We start from the raw sequence: 21,174 nt of genomic DNA, 5'->3' as shown, positions 1-21,174 counted from the left end.
TTTCCATCGTCTTTCTGTATCCTATCAAGTTGTCAATCAGGATTCCAGGATATCAAGTACCAATAAGGGGTGATAGATGTTTTGTAAGGATCCATGCCAGGAGGGTCATGTAGTTAAGGAAGACAGGGAGATGGGAGCATGGCTGTGTTCCCACATGGGCTGTTCCGTGGGAGGGAGCAGCTGAGGGCAGAGGAGGAGAACTTCAGTCTGTACATACTGGAAAGGAAGGCAGTTGAGAAACCATCCCACAAAAGGCATAAGCCAGAAGGAAGCCAACTTAGTTATTTTCTACACAACATCCAGGCATTATATTTTGGGCGGGGCATGCCCCAAAAAAGAGATCGTCTAGCCAGTGTGAGTCCAAACTCTGTTCTAGCCATTCTTGGACCTGCTGATGTTGGGCAAGCCCCGTAGCCTTCCAGGCTCTCAACCCCACCCCAAGCTAGGCTGAAAGGCAAGGAGGGGTGTAGGCTAGGGCCCAGCACAGATGCTGTACAACACGTGGGAGCTATTATTAGGCAATCCCTACGGGCGGGCGGATGTGAATGGTAATGGACCTGCTGGCTCCACCGGAACTGGAGTGGGGGAGGCAAGCGAGTGAGTCAGCTATCATTGCATCCTTCCTGTGTCAGGCCACACCTGCCGTATCAGCCTGCCCCTCCTGCCTGGGAAAGTTCTACTTAGTTGCAAGAGCAAAATTCCAACCCTGAGTTTGTTTTCCCAGATCCCACACTATCCCCCTCTTCTGATTTGCAGGTTCTTTCTTTGGCTATGGTAATACCTTCAATTACATCACCATCTACTTTTACTCGGCCAACAGGCTTTATCTTTTAAGGGAACATGGGCTTTTAGGGGCTTGGTGCAGTAGGTGGTTTTTTTGTTTGTTTGTTTTTAGCAATTCACCTGTAAGGAGCCATATTTCCAACCTTGTCTCTGAGTGTGTTCCTTTGTGGGTATCCCAGTCTAGATGACCCCCAATCTGGGATCATCCAGAGGTTAGGGTTACTTGAAGGTTTACAGTGATCTTAAGTCAATTTATTTTCACCTGAAAAAGTTATTTTTAAATAACTCATTTATTTTTAAAACTATGATCGGTGTGTTTAGTGCATCAATATAAAAGAGTCCATGAAATGCTGAACGTGGTGGTGAGTGCCTTTCATCCCAGCACTTGACAGGCAAGGCAGATCTCTGTGGGTTCGAGGCCAGCCTGGTTTACATAGTGAGTTCCAGGACAGCCAGAGCTACAAGAGAAATTCTGTTTCAAAACAAAGAGAGTCCATGAAATACTTCTGGAAGAAGTAAGTGAAGCCCCCTTGACAGCACCACTGTGCATCCTGGAGTACCACAGTGAATACTGGATCATAGACCTTTTGATGGATGCTGTCATCAAGATGGGTGAGTCTCGGGTTCACATCACTAGTGTCTGTGGTTATTGTTACCAGATTCCAGACACTCTCTCTGCAAGTCAGAGGATGATGACTTTCGGGAGTTGGTGCTTGCCTCCCACCATGTTTTGAGGTAGGGTCTCTCTTGTTTCCACTTCACGCCAGGCAGGCTAGCTGGCCCGAAGGAGAGCTTCCAGCTAAGTCTTCTGTCTCCAGCTCCCATCTCAATTCAGAAGCGCTGGGATTATGGGTGTATGGATGTACTTCTGGATTTTTGTTTGGATTCTGAGAATCTGAATTCAATTTGTCAGGTACATTTACCTTCGGAGCCGTCTCTCTGGCCCCCATTACCTTTCTTGTTTTCCTTTTGTTTGTTTGTTTGTTGCTTGTTTTGAGACTGGATTCCTTGAATCACAGACTCGCCTCAAACAGGCTGTGTAGCTAAGAGTGACCTTGAAGCAAGCGCTGAGCATCCTGCCTGTATCTCACATGCTAGCTAGCATGCTCTGAGCCTGAGGCCTTTTCATTTTGTTTGGGTCTTGGGCTTTTTGTTTGTTGTGTGTGTGTCTGTGTGCGTGGGATATACACCTACGATGTGTAGAAATGAATACATGTGAAAACGTTCACACGGGTGAGTGTGCTAGCATGTGTGGATATCAGAAGATAATCTCCAGTGTCTGTATATGTCTTTCCCTGTGTTTGGATAAGTGTCTCTTTGTTGTTCTCCCTAGGGTGGTGTAAGGCTAGCTGGCAGACAAGTGTGTGTGCATTGTCCTTTCAGCATCTCCCATCTCAACAGAGAGGAGCCAGGATTAGTTAGTACTGCGCCCAGCATTTACATAGCTTCTGAGTGGGTCTTCATGTTTGCATGGCTTTACCCATTGAGCCATCTCCACAGACGTGGCTTTGCTTTTTTAAAAATGTTATTATATTTATTTGTATCACATATAAATTTACTTATCAGAGGGCACCCAGGGGATTTGAGAGAACATGTGTGGAGGTCAGTGGACGACTTGGGGGAATCGATTCTCTCTCTACTGTATAAGGTTCGGACTCCAGTGGTTCAGGTCGGCAGCAAGTGTGTGCCCTCACCCACTGAGCCACCGCTGACTGCTTCTGGTTTATTTAGAGTGCTTCTTCTAGCCCAGGAGCTCTTGCTTTTCCTCCTTTTCCCTTTCCGAGTGCTGGGATTTCAGACGCGTGTCACCTTTGGGAAAAGAACAGAACGCTCTCGACATCCCACGAAGAAACATACATTCAAAGGGAATGCAACTCAGCAAGGCCATTTCTTTTTGCAAAATGGGTGCACCGCAACACAAGCTGGGCGAGTGTGCACAGACATCCAAGATGACCTCTTTTTATTCCTGCAATTTATTCCTAAATTCGTTTCGTTTACCATTGGTGAGAGCATAGGTCTGTAATCAGATGGGAATGGCCAGTCAGCACAAAGGGGGAGGGAGTTCCAGAAATATAGGCTAGAAATAGAAAACAATGTATTTCATACTACCACACTTCTTTTGGGTTTTGAAGGGCGGACTATGCCCACATAGAGTTTAGAGTCTATGAAAGATAGAAATGAATTAGCCAATCATGATGGTTCCAAATAAACACTCTGAGCTGGGAAAGGAGGAGGAAGGGGTATTAATGGAGCTCCCAGCATCTGAGAGGAGCTAACCCAGTGATAAGGTCTCAGTGGCTCCTGAGAAGAAGCTCCACACTGCATCACTAAGCTATATCCTCGGGTCTTGTCTGATACCTTTTTAAGACAAGGTCTCACTAAGATGCCTCACATGGTCTTGATTGAAATCACTCTGTAGCTCAGGAAAGCCTTGAACTTGTGCCTCAGCCTCCCAAGTAATTACAGATCTGAGCAATCCGGCTTGGCTGACTGGAGGCTTTTAGAACTGGAGATTCAAATCCAGCGAGCGATAGGGAACCATGGCTCTTCCTGCCCAACTCTGTTGTTATCAGTCACTTGTAAGGACACTGGAGAGGCAGAGGAAGAGCTCTGTGAGTTTAAAGCTAACCTGGTCTACATATTAAGTTCCAAGAGAGCGGAAAAAAAAGAACCAGAGAAATAATGATGTATTAGACAGAAATGAATAGATTCACAACAGGGCCAGTGAAAAATAGCCCAGCCTGGCCATCTTTGTTTGTTTTGTTTCTTTGAGACAGAGTTTCTCTGTGTGTAAGCCCTAGCTGTCCTGAAACTCACTATGTAGACCAGGTTGGCCTTGAACTCACAGAGGTCTGCCTGCTTCTGCCTCCCAAGTGCTCAGACTAAAGGCGAGTGCTAGCATTGTCCTGGTTGGTCTATTTGACATTTTATGTGTGTCCTGGGGGAGTTCAATCAAAGTGTGACTAGAATTTTGAAATTTTCTTTTTCTTTCTTCCCCCCCCTCACCCTACACTCCCGGCCCCTTTTCCAGACAGGGTCTCATTATGTAGCTCTGGCTGTCTTGGAACTCATGTAGACTAGGCTAGCCTTGAACTTAAAGAGATCCTCCTGCCTCTGCCTCCTGAGTTCTGAGATTAAAGATGTGCACCTTTAATGTCAGGTTCCTTGGAAACGGAATCACAGACAGTTTTGAGCCACTGTGTGTGCTGGGAATTAAACCCAAGTCCTCTACAAGAAGCTCTTAACCAATGAGCCATTTCTTCAGTCCCTTAAGGGAGATTTTTTTAAGCGAGAAAAAAAAAAATCACTTATATATGGCATTTCTTTCTGTAAAGGCTGGTGTTGTGACTCCCTCTCCTCCCAACTCCAGATGGAAGAACAAAAAAAAAAAAAAAACAAAAAAAAAAAAAAAACCTTGGCTTCCTTCTAGATGGAAACTTGAAAATTCACACGATAGCAAGAAGCTAATGAATCAACAGGTGTGACTTGGGTGTGTGTGCGTGGGGGGGGGGAGGGGGTTGCTTTTACTTTTTCTTTGGCTCCCTGCCTTGGGGAAAATGGTCATGAGAAGAATTCTGTGAGTCACAGGTATTGAGATGAATAAATACCCATGAAGGATTGGGTGAAGATTCCAAAATCCTCCCTAAGATAGGAATCCCCAGCTAACAATACTCAGTTGTCAGAACATTGGATGAGGCTGTCTTGGCTATCACCCCAATGCACACAAATGTTTTATAAGCTAGCTGCAGAGGACAGTTTCAGATGGTCGTAACTCTTGTTTCATAGCTTAGAAGACAGGTGACGCTCCAGGCCGGAAATGCAGTAGTTTAGGTGAGAATATTCAGCAAGTTGAGATGGAAGAGGGAAAGGATATGAAAATCATGTTCATGGCAATTTTCTGGCTCTACTCTGGTGTGTTGGTAGGATTGTAAACTCCTTTGGCTCAGTAGTTTGGCATGTTCTGGTGGGAGACCAGAAAGCAATGGTTGTATGTCCTTGGGAATCCACAGGACGATTGGGAGATTTCTGAGGAGGCTGTGGAGGGTAGACAGTAATGTGGCATAGATGACCTGCTTGTGGCTGACTCCTCAGCCAGCCTGCCTTGCTTTCTGCATTCTTGGATTCTCTACACTTGTGAGTGCTTACCATGGGCCAGGGCTGACAAGGCCCAACACTAGAGGATGGGGAGTTACAGCAGTGGATCCTACAGACCATGTCTGTACCCTTCCACGGTTTGCCTTCAAGTGAAGGCAAGAAAAGGAACCACACACAAACTATTGCTAGGGTTTCCATGCCTAACAAAAACAAACAACAAAAACCCAAGATGACTATTTCAATCTCAATTTCAAATCAACAATAGATGATTTTTCCAGGATAATTAGGTTCAAAGTTTATTGAGACAAGGTCTCCTGTAGTCCTGCTGGCCTTAAAGGACTGTGCAGCCAAGGATAACCTTGAACTCCTGATCCTCCTGCCTTTACCTGCCTTCATAGGCATGGGCTACCACCCCCAGTTTATGTGACTGGTGCTGGAATTAAACCCGGAGCTTTGAGCATGCTAGCTAAACAGTGTACAAACTGAGCCACAGTGTGCTTCCAGCTCTTGAGTGCTGGGATAAACAAACATGTGCCATCATGCCCAGCCTCTTGTTCTGTTCAGCTTTGTTGTGCAATGCTTGGCCCCTGAGCCTCTTCTATGTTAAAGATGTACAGCTGAGCTGCAGTCTCAGCCCACAGTTAATATATAAATGTTGATTGCTTAGGGATTATGGGGATAAAGGACAGTTGGGTAAAAAGTGTATGATTGTTAAGGAGTCACTGTGAAAACTCAGGGAGATTGCTGGGCATAGCTGCCTTTAGTCCCAGCACTCGGGAGACAAGACAGATGCAGGCAGAGCTCTAGGAGTTCAAGGCTAGCCTGATCTACAGGCTCTGTCACAAACGAACAAACAAACAAACCTCAGATGGGGAATATGGCTTCTTTAAGACACATTGATTTGGAGGCTGGGTGTGGTGGCACACACCTTTAATCCCAGCACTTGGGAGGCAGTCAGGCAGGTGGGGTCTCTGAGTTCAAGGCTAGCCTGGTCTACAGCCTGAGTTCCAGGACTACACAGAGAAACTCTGTCATGAAAAACAAACCAACAAAACCGACATTGACTTGGCTGGGAACAGGGCAAAGGTGCTAAAAAAGACGGTACAGGAAAGAATGTGCTCTCTCCCCTTGAGTGTGGAGGGAATTGGAAGAGATGGGAAAACAGTGTGTGAACGACCTAGAATGATAGGTTGTGATGGAGCAAGAGGCCCTTCTGGACCTCCTGAGCTGTGTATTAGCAGGGAAGGGAGGGTGGGGCACGCATGTTACCTGGTACCTTACCAGTGTGAAACTAGACTAGAGATCAGATCTAAATATTCAGATTTGGGATTCATCTGATTAAATCAGAAGCGGAGAGCAAAGGCGTTCCTTTAAGAAGTACAGATTTAGATACGGAGAGTGCCAAAGATAGAACCTTAAGCAAGATTTGTAGTTCAGAGAGGAATGCATGGAAAGGAGCCAAGGCCGAGCAGGAATAACTTCATGAAGGGAGGGAAGATGCCACAGACACTAAGAAAGGAGAGATGTGAGGGGGGCTTCTGCAGGCATGCAACATCTACCAGATAACAGAGTTATGCCATTTCCTCAAGGAAGGTGGCTACCAACAGTCAGCAGGTTACCTCAGGTGCCAGGGGTCTGTGCTGTATTCTTTTTTATTAAAATAATAATAAAAAACCAAGGTTTGATTATGTGTATATGTATGTGTGCCTGTGTGGGTTTGTACACATGGGTTCGGTACCCATGGAGGCAGGAAGGAGGGTGTTGGATCTCCTGGAGCTGGAGTGGCTGCTGGTGATGGGTGCTTAAAAGGAAACAGTACATGCTTTTGACCTCCGAGCAGTCTCATCAGCCACTGTGTTCCTTTGAATTTAATACTTCATGTTTAGAACATAGGAGGAGGAAGGGCCAGCTTATAAGGGTAAACAGATGGGCAGTATCAGCCAGGGCTTATTGAGTGTTTCCTCTGCCAATATCCCAAGGATTCTACATGGTACAGGATAGGAGTATTTAAGGGAGCTGAACTGGTGAGTCTGTCCTATTCGGGTTTCTTTAATATGTTGTAGTTGAGTTGACCTAGTGGCTAGGACAAATACACTTAATGAAAGGTGAGAAGCTGGGGCATGAGGGCTCATGTCTGTAACCCCAACACTTGGGAGACTAAGGCAGGAGTGGTATGAATTGAGGACTCTGTTTCTCATAAAACAAAAATGTAGCTCACTCAATAGGTAGACTACTTGCTTAGCATGCATGATGCCCTGGATGTGATCCAAGCACTGTACAAAAGCAGGTGTGGTGAGCCTCCACATCTATAATCCAGTACTCTGGGGGAGCGGGGGCAGAGGTAGTAATTCTCTAGGACATAATGACTGCCAGGCCAGACTGGGCTACTTGAGACCCTTTCTTAAGAAGGAGAAGGAGAAAGAAGAGGAGGAGGTAGAAGAGGATAACCTGGAAGTCCTCCACACCCAGAGAAACCCAGGCTCTCTTGTGCTGTTCAGAGGTGGTTTGAATGGCTTGTTGGTTATTTTCTTAGTACTGGGGTGGACTGGTTGACAAAAAGCAACTAAGGGAAACTGCTGACCCTCAACTGGCTTTCCTTCCTCTCACTTTTGTCCTGCCTTGAGCCCACAAAATGACATGCCCATACTTAGTGAGTCCTCTCTAGAAACACCCTCACAGATCTAACATCCAAGACGTATGTCTCACAGGTTCCGCCCCCCCCGCCCCCGCACTGGCCCCTGTTTCTATCTTTTTTTGGGGGGCAAGGGCAGAGTCTTATGAAGTCCAGGCTGGCTTCAAACTCACTGTGTAGCTGAGGAGTTCATCTCCTGCTTCCTCCTCCCAAATGCAGGGATTACAGACTGCTGCCATTGGGGCGAGTATAAGTGATTCTAAGTCCAGTCAAATTGAAAATGAAGATTAACCATCAGATGAGGCTGCGTTTGTCGGGGCATGTGTCTCAGAGAAGTTGTAGGTTGGGCTTATTAGGGTAAGATGACCCATCTTAACTTCGAGTGGCAATCCCATGGGGTTTGGTCCTGGGGGCATAAAAAGGAGAAAGTGGGCTGAGCTGAGCTGAGTACCAACTACTCTCTATCTCCTGCCTGAGGCTCTGCTGCTGTGCTTTCTCCACAGACTGTCCCCTCACACTAAGCCAAGATAACCTGTCCCTCTCTCTTTGCTGTAGAAAAGAGATGTTAGAGCAGCCATGAAGTACCTTAGATATAACTGCAGTCTGATAAAACCTTGGGGGTAAGATTGCACACAGGGTTAAGACTTGTCTTTTGCCGTATGTAAATAGGGTTTCTTGTGAGATGCCTAGAAAGCTGCAGGTTTAATCTGGGAGAGGAGAAAATGGTTTTATACATGCTTTATTACTGTGTTCACAGAACACGCTCTCACTGGCTGGTCCATAACTCACTCTGTAGACCAGGCTGGCTTCAGACTCAGAGATCTGCTTGCCTCTTTCTCCTGAGTGCTGGGATTAAAAATGTATTCTATTACACCTGGCCTTTTGATATTTTTGAGATTAAGGTTTCTTGTTGTACCCAACCAAGTCTATCATTTGGCCAGACTGGCTGACCACAGAGCCACAGAGACCCCTCTTGTACTCCATCCCAGCAGCCTTGAGGGTACAGATGTATGCCACAGAACCCAGCTTTTATCCGTGTGCTGGAGAACCAAACCCAAGTCCCTCTTCTTTGTGTGGCAGATGAGTTACAGCCTGAGCTGTTTGCCCATCTAATTACTACTATTTCTAACATCACCCCAGCCCACAGTTAGACACCCCAGCGGGGTGGGGACCCCCCCCCAAAAAAAACAGAACAAAACAATCCAGAAATAGCCAATGTTTCTTTAGCGATATGTAGTCCTTGGTCTTCTGTTTAAGAGTCTTCTGTTTAAGAAGGACCTCAAAATAGACTTCAAATATTTATCTAAAGTTTAGCAGAAAATTATAAACTATTTGATCATCCTTCATCTTTAAAATGTTTTCAGAGAAGGAAAACAAAAATAAAAAACAAAACCTCTGTAGGTGCTAATCTAATGCTCCAGACAGACTACTTTAAAATGTCAAGCTAATTGTGATTGCACAGTTATGGGGAGTGCGGTGTGTATATGGAGGGACCCATTGTGACACTTAATGTCATCATCTCATCAGTTCTTGTCTCATGATGATAGAGGCATACAAAATGTACATACTATGTTAGAGGCAATCTAGTGGGTCTGGAGAGATGGCTCATCAGTTAAAAGCACTGGCTGCTCTTTCAGAGGACCCAGGATTGATATTCAACACTCACGTGTTTCTTATAACCATCTATAACTCCAGTTTCAGGGGATCTGACCCCCTCTTTGGGCCTCCAGAGGCACTAGTCACACACATGGTACACAGAAATAATGCAGACAAAACACATAAGAAATTAAATTAAACAAACAAACAAACAAACAAAAAAGCAACTTAGAAGTGAGTGCACGTTAGGGGTGTATGTCTCCTAACCTGAGACCTACATTTAGACCTACTAATACACAAGTATTAGTTAGACAAAAGTGTTTGGAGAAGGCCAGAGACTCTTCCAGAAAGAGGGAAGGACTTGTTTAGACTTGACAGCAACTAGATGTAGGCTACATTCAAAGGACAGAACGTTCACCAAGCCCGGCTCTTATAGCGTTCATAGGATGAGGCAGGGGAGGCCCCATAAATGGGTTGAATGATAGAAGCCCTTCTAAGCCATGTTTACAGAGTATAGAAAGCACTGAGGGGATAAGAGAAGGTCTGACAGGATGGGGTCTTTAGAAGGAGTCCGAGGGTATCAGGTGGAGGGTGCTGTGGAAGCTGACCAGATTGGAGATGAGGAGACTTGGTAGTGACCATCTCTAAACTGATCTGAGGGGCTAGAGGTTAAAGGTAGACCCTGGATCCGGAAGGTAGGCTTGTGATAAGCTGGGTTGTGGGCGGGGTTCTCGAAGCATTTGGTGATGGAGCTGGTAAGAACACTGGACACTTTCGGTGAGAGCTGCTTCTGAGGATGTCCGTTGGTGAGGGCCTTGAGCTATGTTACCTGGAAACAAAGTACCAGACAGCCTCTGGATCACATTTGTGGGGCCGTGTCCAAGGCAGCACTGGAAAGAAGTTCACCCCAGTGTCATCCATGGTGAAGGGCCTCAGTGACAGTGCTCTGGGAGTGGATAGCGCTTGGAAAGGGGTCACCTGGAGACAGCCAAGTCTTTTTTTTTTTTTTTTTTTTTTTTTTTTTGCACTCTGTTAGACAGACTTGGTTTCTGCTTGGAATGTGTTATACCCTTGGGCCAGGAAATTCCTAAGTAAGGACTGTCATTAAACAGAGACCAAGGCAATTTGCAGTGAGGGACTCAGCAGTGAGTGACCAGAAGTCAGAATTTCCAGAAGTGTGCTAGAGATAGCTCAGGGGCTAAACGTGCTAGCGGTGTGAGCCTGTTGATCCTAGTCAGAACCCTAGAGCCTGTGTTACAAAGCTGGATATTGTGGTGTATGTGTGTACTGCCACTACAGTGTGATGGGAGACACTGATAGAAGAATGGCCTAGAAGCTTGAGAGCCAGCTAGCCTGGGGTACACAGTACTGCAGCAGAAGTGAGAGACCCTGGCTCAGAAAGGTAGGTAGAAGGGGAGAACATAATCCTGAACTTTGTCCTTTGACCTCTGACCTCTACACATAAGCCATGGGCACTCATGCCTCCTCCTCCTCCTCACACTTTCTCAGTAGCTAAAGGGTAGAGGTGTACACTCTGAAGAGACCAACTAAAACCCCACAGCATCCGGCAGCCATTGGCAAAACTAGTTTTAGCTGGGGACGGACTTGCTTTTGGATGCCTGAGTACTCAGTGAGTTCGTGTCACCCATGAGTTGTGCGGAACACTGTGGTCTGTGAAGACAGTGTGGATGGAAGGAGTGGGCAGGATGGTTAAGATGAAGATACACACATAGTACCGAAGGATGGTCCTCACTGCAGGACACTCACCCATAAATCCCCTCCAGGCAGGAGGGAACTAAGACTCCAAGGCCTGAGCCCTGGGAACCCTGACAAAGGCTTTTTACTGTAGGGGCGTCGGTGGTGGTAGAGGATGGGTGTGTGTGTTTGTGTGTGAAGATCCCAGATCTTTCCTTAGATGCTTTTCCAGCTTTCTCTCTCTCCCCCCTCCTAGACTCAATAGCTGGAAACAATCTGAGTTCTTGTTATGGGAGTCAGATGCAAAGGGCCGGAGAAACGTTTACAGTTCTCAGCAGAGTTCTTTCTGTCACCTTTTCTGAACAAAATTTTTAGCTGTCTCCCAAACCCCATATGTCTGGCTCTCTGATTCTTCAAGGTCTAGCTCATAGACATCACCCAGTCTCTCTTGTCTCCGTCCCTTCTTCCTCCCTTGAATGAGGCCAGCTTCCTATTCTTTATTTACCAGACGGGCAGAGTTAAGAATTAATGCATGGAGTGCTCCTTCCTAGCGAAGCCATTCAAACTCTTAGGCGTTCCCTAAGTGCTGTCCACTGGGAAGGAGTCACCCCGACCCCTCCTTCAGGTCCTCTAGTAAAAAAAAAAAAAAAAAGGCCTTTGCAGGGTCTGAACTGAAGCTCCGGAAAGAGAAGGGGGTGTTCCCTCAGAAAGTCTGAAATCACTAACAAAGAGTAAGCCAGAGATCGGTTTCTCAGTCCAGTTCTGGCCGATAACAATGAAAAACTGGTAATGACTTCATTTCAGGGTATGTTTTTTTGAAAATATATATGAAAGAGAAGATCCCCATTCTATCAAGTTTGCTGTTCTTAAAAGGAAAGGAGTCCCATCCCTTTCGATGTGACCATCTCTGCAACACACATCTGCTACGAATCTTTAAATTACTATCCTAGGGTCAGATATTGTAAGGATACCTATAAAAGCAGGCTAACAAATGTTACATGTTAAACCCTCTACAAACTACACAAACCTAGGCCTATCTAGGTTTTGAGTTTTTTTTTTTTTTTAAAAAAAAAGTGCAGCTCAAAACCTTCAGTTGCAGTTGAGGAGTTTGTCTGCAAGGCCTTTGATGGTGAGATAAAGAAAGGGCTTCTCCCTCCACACCCTCCTCCCTGCTGGAACACACCTTTTGTGTGCTCTGCCTAACAAAGGAATTTCCCAATTTCTAAGTCAAAGGAGGGAAAGAAGAGTAGCTATACAGGCTTTTACAGATCTGGCTTCCAACCACAAAAGATTAAATAAAAACAAAACAAAACAAAGCAAGAAAAAAAAAAAAAAAAAAAAAAAAAAACCGAAGCCGGGACTCTCAGATACCCCGGAGGAAACACCAGGACGTTCAGTGTTGAGCAATGAAAACACCAATAACAAAATCCCAAAGGAATTCAGATTCCTTTAGTTTCTATTTGGCATGAGAACGGTAGATTTTCTTTGTCTTGCCCTTATCTACTGGACTCAGATAATAGGTTTACTTCATTCTTGCAATCACATGACTATTTTATTGTTGCTCAAAAGCAGAATGGTATACAGGTAGTCTTACATACATAGTGTATTAGAATCCACCGTTTTGTAGTGCTTGTTTTGGTAGAGGGGTCCCTCTACCAACCCACACCCCCTACTCGGAGCTATGGAAGTCCATGATTTTGCAAAATGGGTTCAAATGGGTGCTTTGTTTTGAACTATCGGTTTATCTGGCTGAGAGGTTTCTCTGAAGCCCTCATTGTAAAAAGAGAGAGAGAATTTGCTAGAAATCATTATCTTTTATTTTTCTTGGTTGCTTGTGGATTAAAAGCAGACGCAATGTTAGCTCCTGTCTTTTGTGCAAATGTTGAGTGTGGTCTGTGAAACCAAATTCCCCCAGCCCAGGCTGGACCACAACACCAGGCTATGACAGCTCCGACCCCCCCCCCCCCCCCCCCCAAGCCTCAGGCATTACAAATCCACGGGGTAGCTGCACAGCTGGATTTCTAAGCTAAGCGAGTTAGACTTTGGTTTAGGGGGCACCACTCTTGTAACCATTTAAATACGGCTTCCCGAAGCTTTCAGCGGCAGGGAGTGGGGGAGGGGCAAGAGCAGTGTAAGGTACTAAAGATTTCAAACCAACTCACGATCTTCCTATGGCATCTGCATGATCAAATTCCATATACTGTAACAGGGCGTTAGCCTATCAGGACCTCAGATTAGCAGGTTCTGCATGTATTCTCTTCAATGCACATAATTTTTTTTTAAACATGCATATTAACAATGGCCTACCTTCAGACGAAGGAAAAGGCTTCCTTTCAAATGAAATTAAGCCCAAGTAAGGTTGAAACTCAACACACAGTGTGTTGGGTGGCATTGTTCTCTGGCTCCAAGATGAGCGTCTCAATTTCATCATTTTGTAACACTGACAAACTATGATGCTGTGGTTGGCAGATTCAGCAGACTGAATAGGTCTTCCTAACCCTGTGCAGACAGGCTTTGGGACTTTTGTGCATTGTGGCACAATCGCAGGTTGAAACTAAAGAGCTCTCACGTGAGGCAGTTTAAGGCGTTTGCAAGAAAACCTCTTTAAAGAGCAAACGATCTTTTCCCAGTGCACATCCTACAGTGAGAGCGCCCTATCGCTGAGAACAATGGCTTCCTTCACGGAAGTTAATGCAAGAGGATACAGTGATTTAACAGAAAAACTCCTCTGTACACTCTGCAGACATTCACCAGTCTGATCTAAAATAAAACACACAGGAACACTTCTGCTGGGACTCTTCACTGCTAATCCAGTGGTTGCATTGTCTTCAGAGTGCAAGCAAAGAGGAGGGAGGGAGCCTTTTTTTGGAGGTAATGGTGGAAGGTTTTTTCCAGGTCCCTCCATTTTGTCCTACTTTCAGTCAGCACAATTAGCTCGACATGGAGGTTTCTCTTGTTCTTAAAACACAACAAAAATAACAACAAAACCCCAACCCCTTTCACTGGCTTGCTCGTCAGTGCACAATATGGGCACCAGGACACAGGGCTGGAAAACAGCATGCTTCATCTGGCGAGGAAACACAGTGTCTCCCTCTCGGATAGCTTCCGATTATCTCCCTTCTTGGCCTTTGGCTGGGTTTCTGTATGTATCTTTTTGCCTGTGTTTTGTAAGCCATGACCACCTGCTGTATGTACAACGTGTGCCTGTTACATTAGTGCACTATCTACCTTATAGAACGTAAAGACCCAGCTATTACAACGTGTTTACTCAATATCATTCCCCTAGTTTTAAAAAAAAAAAAAAAAAAAAAAAAAAAAACCACCCTACATGAACCGAACATGCCATGCTTCAATCTGGCCCCAGTGGCTTTTTCTCTGAAAGCAAAACGTGTGTCTTTTACACCAGGGCTTTCTCCCCACCCCAGGGGTGTCTTCCATTCTTCTGTGGCTCAGTTTAAGGCGAAAAGGGCTCCAAACCACTAACTAACAGAAGGGAGCCCTTTCTTCCTCCTCCTGGGAGAATCTCAGATTGAATTTATCTGAAGATAGCGTGCTCTCTTCTTACTTATTGCCACCATTACGAGGAGGACAGCACAACCACCACCTTGGCTTCAAGATCCTGGGTAGAGAGGCTCACGGGCATTTTTTTTCAACCATCTTTGGCGAGGCCTTGCTTCCTTCCACTCCAGTAAGTCGCGGCTTGGGGCCATGGAAAAGGACTGGGTGAGAGTCTCAAGTGTCGTTTGAAAAGACAGCAAAGCAGCCCCTGCTCGGCCCCGTCCCCAGCACCGCCACCAGCACCTCCGGGCCGGGCCGGGCCGTGTGCCCGCAGCCTTCCACCCCGGCCGGCGAGGCGCCGCGGGCCGGCGGGGCGTCGCGGCCGCGGGCTTCGCGCTCCACAGCCCGGCTCGGGCTCCCTTCCCCCACGGCGCCCCCTCCCCCTCGCCGCGCTCCCTTTTGTTCGCTCGCCGCCCGGGCGGCCCGAGCGCTAGGCCCCGGCGTGGCCCGGGCCGAGCCGCCGCCGCCGCGCGGCCTAGAGCCCGCGCCCCGGAGCGGGGCCGGCATCCGGGCGCACCGCGAGGCCGCGGCGGCGAGGAGCCCTGGGGCGGCGAGGCCCGGCTCCGCTCTTACACACAGACCCCGGCGGCGGGGAGGCGCGACACGCCCGTAGCATGGAAGCCGCCGCCGCCGCCGCTCGCACTGCAGCGGGCGCAGCAGCAGCAGCCGCCGGCGGCGCGCGGAGCAGAGGTCGCCCGAGCCGCGGCCCGGACACCCGGGCTTGAGCGCTGCGGAGGCCCGCCCGGCCAGGGGGTGGGTGTGCGCCTGGGACAGGGGGCCGCGAGGGTGCGGGCGGACGCGGGCGGGAGGGGGCATTCATTGGGCCCCTCGTGCCACCCCGCGGGTCACGGCGAGCGCGAGGCTCAGGCCCCTTGGCCTGAGTGCGGCGGCCTGTCCCACCCTGGCTTTGGGGACAGCCGGCCTTCGCGCCCAGCCAGCGTCTTGAGGGGGGGCCGAGGCAGGGCCGGTGTTGCTAGGCCCCACCAGCTCCAGAGGGGGCCACGTGAGCACGGGCTCGCCTCCCCCTCCAGAGCTGGTTGTGCACAGATGATTTTCCCAAGGCCTGGGTGCCCCCTCTTCCCTACTGCCCCTTGACTTGTCCCCTAGCGCCCCACACCTCACCAGTGTGCTACCCAGAGGTGAAGGGATTTGGACCTCCCCCCCACCCCCCAGGTGCTTGAAAGAAGAGAAGGTTGGAGGAGGAGGAGGAGACTGGGGGTGCTGCTGCTGGTGGTGGTGGTGACAGGGCTGGGAGAGAGAGAAGGACGGAAGGGAGGAGGGGGCTGGGTGGGGTGGGGGTGACAGGCAGAGAGGAGCCTGGTCAACAAGCCAGCACCACTCTGCTAGGAGGCCAGGCCGGCTCCTGCAGCCGACGCATCCTGTGTGAGGAGACACACATAGATTGCTTTCTTGGGGGCTCTTTGTCAGCCACCAACACAGGGAACACACACTGACACACACGTACACAAAGATCTGAGCCAGGTTGTGGGAGGTAAGTGGGGGAAAGAGAAGGAGGGGGAAACAGTGTCTGCGGTGGGCTTTGGGGTGGAGGGGGATGAGCCCTGAGGGGCTGTGGGGGGCTCGTGAGGTGAGCATTTCCAGGGTCCTGTGCTTGTGTGGAGGGGCACACACACACACACACACACACACACACACACACACAATGACCTTTCCCTCCTCAGGAAGCCCTAAAAGGGAGAGGCAACCCCCAGCAAGCTCCCACCCTGTGCTGATTCTCAGGGACTTGTTGGCAACTCAGCGAGGGTTGCCATAGCTTTTTTATGTAGGGTGACCAGAACCGGCTGAAACTGGTTTGAGGCAGATCAGCTCCTGAACACAATGCAGTCACTGAGCTTCCACAGTGGGATAGCAGCTTCCTCCCTTCATGGCAGCCAAAAGCAGAGGAGCTTGCAGGAAGCTACCATCCCAACACAGTATGTAAATGCACACTTAGACACCACACAGCATTGGTACGTGACTAATGGAGCCCTAAGAGTCTGTGTAGAGATGACTGGGGGAAAAGGTGCACGTTTGCAGGCTCTGAGATTTCTTAGGCTTTTCCTGCTTTTTTTTTTTTTTTTTTCTTTTGCTTAAGGGATGGACAAGGAGCTGAGATTTATGACCCTTATTAAAGAAAAAAAAAGTATGTGCCTTTTTAGGGTGGGGACACTTGGTTTGTGCAGTCTCTCTTTTTCTCTGTGTTTTTTTTTTTTTTTTTTTTATGGAAACAGAACCAGAATGAACTGATGGATTTGTAATGGTAGTTTGTTGCTGGAGAATGCTACTTTGCATGCCTTTTTTTTTTCTCTTTCAGGCTATGTTGTGTTTTGTGCTTTTCCTTTTAGAAGCTACTAAAGGGTGTTGGGGGATACTTGGGACTATTTTGAAGGCCAAAAGGTAACAATATTGTTCTAGGAGATGAGCATAAATGTGTTCCAGTGACGCTGTCAGCCATCCATGCTGTCTCTTTTTTTTCCTTGTAGGCCTGTTGACTGGGGCTGCTTTTAACCCTTTCCTATTTGCAGAGAATGCAACCGTGTGACAGTAACTGAACACTGGTCCAAAGTCTTTTCAAAAGGTCAAGGTTCACAAGGTGAGATATGCTATTTTTAGCATGAATTTAAATATTAATCTGCACATCCATTCTGACACAGGCTGACAGTGGATTGGTACCCTGGAGATGAGTGGGTTTCAGAGTGGAGACCAAATACCTTTCCTCTTATCCATGTTTAATGGGATTCCAGTGACTCTTTTTGATGGTGTTGCTATCAAGGCGAGATCTGAATGCCTTCATTAAATCGCATGTGCCTGGGCGATTTGGAGGAGTCAGGCCTGGAAAGGCATGTTTAGAGGGTGGGAGGTGGCGGGGCCTTGTGGGGAATGCACTGTTTTTGCATAGAAGCAGTCCACAGTTCGTGTTTTGACCACAGTTGTAAGAAAAGGCAGGGCTTCACCAAATCGAAGCAGGCCAGCCAGCTTTTTAGGCTGTGAGGAGCCTGGAGGTAGAGTCGTCTTTTGTTCATCCTTCACCTCTCCCTTTTCCTTGCTCCCCGCGTTGACCTGAAAGGTTGCTCAGGCAAGTGGTGGAATGTCTTTTATTGATTTTGGGGGCTGTCGACAGAGTGTTCACCATTGGATTATTTGTGGCATACATTTTAATGTAGGATACTAAGTAAGGACTGTGAGAAACCCAGGTCTCTGGTTTCATCTGTACAAGAATGACTGTCAGCTTGTAGCTTTACTGTAGTGGGTGGTGGAAAATATCTAATGCTTGACTGCAGTCAGAATTGGGTTGGTTAAAAAAAAATGTAAACTAGAGTTTGGAAAGGAGAGGAGAGGAGAAAGCAGAGGAGGGCAGCAAATTAGTGAAGAACAAAGGCTCTAAGGGGCTTCCAGGAGAACACTAAACGTTTTGCCTTGGGGTTCCTTGTGCAAAGAACTACAACTTCCCCAAACAGGAAACCAGTCGCACCAGAGTCTGGTCCAGTATGATCTCAGCAACAGAGCTGGTTCTGCCTTTCTGCTGGTTTGGTAAAAGCACAGTCAAGAGGAGCCCATGGGAGACCTGATTGCAAATACATTTTCTCCCTTTGAAGTGCGTATCGTGTTCCTCTCGGGGTTCAGCTGAATAGTCTATTCAGACATTCAGAGGATCTTAGCCTTGGCGAAATTGTGTGCTGGCAGTTTGGTGGGCAGTCTGTCTGCAGTAAAGGGTGTTAAGTATGCAGGGGTTTTATTGTTGGAATGTCCCCCCCCCCCCCCACTGGGTTGCAGAGAGTCGCCTGTGTGCTAGCATTGGCAAAAGGGTGGTGGTGGTGGGGACTAGAGTGCACGGTTAGCTTGGAATATTTTATAAAGTATTTAATAGAGATAAATGCGTTTCTCAGACAGATATATCAGCGCAGAGCTTTCAGGATGGTGCAAGGTTCTTTGCAAATCACTCTGCTAAAAATTGGTTTTCAGTTCTACCTCATTTTCGACTGCTAGAGGTTCTGCGGATGACTGTGGTAGAAATACTGCTTGGCGACCGTATACTGCATGGTGTACTGGCCCCTGAGTTTCTGGTGCCAAGTAAAACTCAGATGGCTAATGTGATAGACCTTAATTAGCTTAAGACAATAAGCTGGTCTATCATTCAGCCCTTCATTCCGGTCTTTCCAGGGGCAGGGGGTTTTATTTAGCTTCCACAGCTAGCCTCTTACAGTGACCATTTCTTGAGAATGTGTTTCAAAAGCCCTTTTTAGGTACTGCATGTCATGGAATGTTCTGGTCTGATGTACTCTCTTGTTGGTTTTAGCTTTGTTCTTCTCCTCCCTTCCCCTCCCCCCCACAAGAAGCCTCTCCTGAAAATAGCATTTGTTTTACGTTTAGGCCAGTCTTTCCAGCTGCAAATGCTGTTGGAGGCTGGGAAGCTGGTTCTCCCTGGCGGCAACGGTGAGCTCATCTTGGATTGGAGTTGGCCTCAGGTGTTGATCTCATGCTGGGCTGTAACAAGGTAGCAGGCCTGTGTCTCCAGGGAGAGAGACCCAGAGACACAGAGCGTTCTGGAGAATAAGCAAGGGCATGTTCCTTCCTGGGAGAGCCAGGAAGGAACACCATGGCTCCCATACTGGAGCTACAGCTGGCGCCTGTTTGCTGTTTCCTGAGGCGGTCTCTGAGGAGGACCTTCGGGCCTTCCCTGTCTGCAGCAGGAATGTGCGGGTTTGGCGAGAGCACACTGGAAAGAAAGTGTAACTGGGTGGTGAACACTTGCTTGTTTTCATCCTTTGCCTGAAACTGAGTCATATTTTCCATGTTAAGGAACACCCAATCCAAGGTTTTTTCTTTCTTTTTTTACAGCTCAGTCTAACCTGGTTCAGGGTTTCATTCTGTGTTCATAGTCTCTCCCACTTTCCTTCCCTCCCACCCTCTCCTCTTTTCTCTCAAACACCCTGACCCACCTTGGAATCAGGGTCTTGGATATGTATACTCCAGGCTGTCCTCAAATGTCATTCTTCTACCTGGCTCTGAGTGCCAAGGTTGCAGGTGTGTACCACCGTGCCCAGCCCAGCTCATCCTTAAGAACAGACTTGGAAGGAGGTAGATCACATTTAAGTGATTTTATTTATTTATTTATTTATTTGCTTAGACTTGCTAGGTTGAGTTACAGAGGTAAGATTTGGTCCCTGCTGCCCTTTTTTTGAAATCCCTTTGTCAGCCTTTGTTGTGTGGATTTTGGGTAACCTTGTCCACGTCCTTGTTTAGAACTGAGCTTTAAGTACAGCTGCTGCAGAAGTTATCCTGATGTGGCATCGCTAAAAGGTACAAGGTGCTGGACAGAGCTGAAGAACAGTTGGGGAATCTCTTTCCTCAGCTGCGGCCTTCCCCTCACCCCCCATTCTCTCCCTCACATCTCAGACGGTCAGAACTAAGACAGTGGCCCTGAAGTCCATATGCTGATGTTAAGTATGTTTTAGAGATGATCACTAGTCTCTAGGTATGGTTAAAGGGTTTAAAATATTTAATTTATATCCAGAGATATATAATGGGCAATTCCTTAGGTTTTGACATGTGTGTAGAGCCACATATGAGTTTACATAATCCATGCAGAAATCATGCTGAAACTTCTTCCTGCCCCCTTTGAGGCAAACTCTTCCCCAATCTAAGCCCCTGGCAGCCACAGTCCTAGACTATTCTTCTCTGGCTAAATTGTTTGGGTTTTCCCAAACAGGGGCTTCTTCCACTTGGCAAGATGTGCCTGAATCATCTTTATTGCTTGTTGTATCATTGATTCTTGGTCCTTTGTATTGGTGAGTACTATTCCACCATCTGGATATACCACAGTTTGTTCATCCTTACTCTGGTTGAAGAACAGTCCAGTTTCAGATGATTGTGAACAAAACCTACTTCAAATATCTGTGTACAGGTTTTTGTGTCAGTATTTTTAATTTTATTGTTTATAAATACTAGGCATTATTTGCTCATATGTATGAGTTTGAAGTTTAAATGAAATAAATTCAGCTCACTGTATCATACAGAAGAGATTCCACCTTGGCAGCTGCATAAGGCCTGCCCAGGAGGAGAACTGGGCCCCACGAGGACATGGAGAGATGATCGTGATAAAGGAACTCTAATGGGATGACATGCTTTATCACCCTGAACTAATCGGAATTAGCCAAAATGGAAACAAAAAGCTGCAAGTGGTAAAACAGCCTTTTATTTCTTCCGGCAATTATTTTTAATCTCAAGCCTAGTCTGGCAGAGCTGTTTGTTTTCAGTTCAGTGAAACACCACACAAGAATAGAATTGAAATTTTGGAAAATGATACATGGAAGATCTTGGTTGAAATCTCGGTGTCTAATACACATACACATGCACATACACATACCACTGGCATCTACCATTTGAAGTCATTGGATGCCTGGAAAGGAGGTGACCATGTTTAGGCACTGTCATGGCAGTAGAGTGGAGAGATTTGAAAACAAGGTGTGTCCCCCCCCCCCCCCAGCTTTGGGACAGAGTCCCCGTCCTGTAGCCCACACTGTCTGTCCTGGAGCTCATTCTGTAACTGAGGCTGGTTTTAACCCTGAGTGCTACATTTTCCCCCTGTCCATTTTGGTTAAAATGAGTTCATGAAGGAATGAAGGACAAAGGGGCAGCTAAGGATAAAGTCCCTCTGTAGGTCAGGAAGGATAGGGAGAGGTGTCCCAGGCACAGAGAGGGCTGAGCCCAGGAGTCTTTAAGTAATGCAAATGCAAGGATTCTACCCTCAGGTACCAGAGGCTTCATTGTTTTTAGAGCTGTAGGCATCTTTCAGGATTTTAGGAATGCAGAGG

At 47.3% G+C, this 21,174-nt stretch overlaps 1 protein-coding gene across 11 annotated transcripts in view; it reads left to right on the top strand.

The window, feature by feature from the left end:
- The first annotated feature begins 14,201 nt into the window (after positions 1–14,201).
- Positions 14,202–21,174, top strand: part of Znf532 (zinc finger protein 532) — a 105,006-nt gene continuing 98,033 nt past the window's right edge. For 4 of the 11 annotated variants that reach the window (XM_034518667.3, XM_076912545.1, XM_076912540.1 and 1 more), the window contains exons 1-2: positions 14,905–15,112; positions 16,843–16,952. The gene's annotated coding sequence lies outside the window, so the exon portion shown is untranslated. Of the gene's footprint in view, positions 14,490–14,904; positions 15,113–15,676; positions 15,852–15,988; positions 16,330–16,673; positions 16,757–16,842; positions 16,953–17,933; positions 17,955–21,174 lie in introns of those variants that run through there. The other 7 variants (XM_076912542.1, XM_034518669.2, XM_076912543.1 and 4 more) reach the window with 7 other exon arrangements.

Source organism: Arvicanthis niloticus, chromosome 14 (genome assembly GCF_011762505.2).
Source record: "Arvicanthis niloticus isolate mArvNil1 chromosome 14, mArvNil1.pat.X, whole genome shotgun sequence".
NCBI lineage: Eukaryota > Metazoa > Chordata > Mammalia > Rodentia > Muridae > Arvicanthis > Arvicanthis niloticus.
This window is presented reverse-complemented; position numbering and strand designations above follow the sequence as displayed.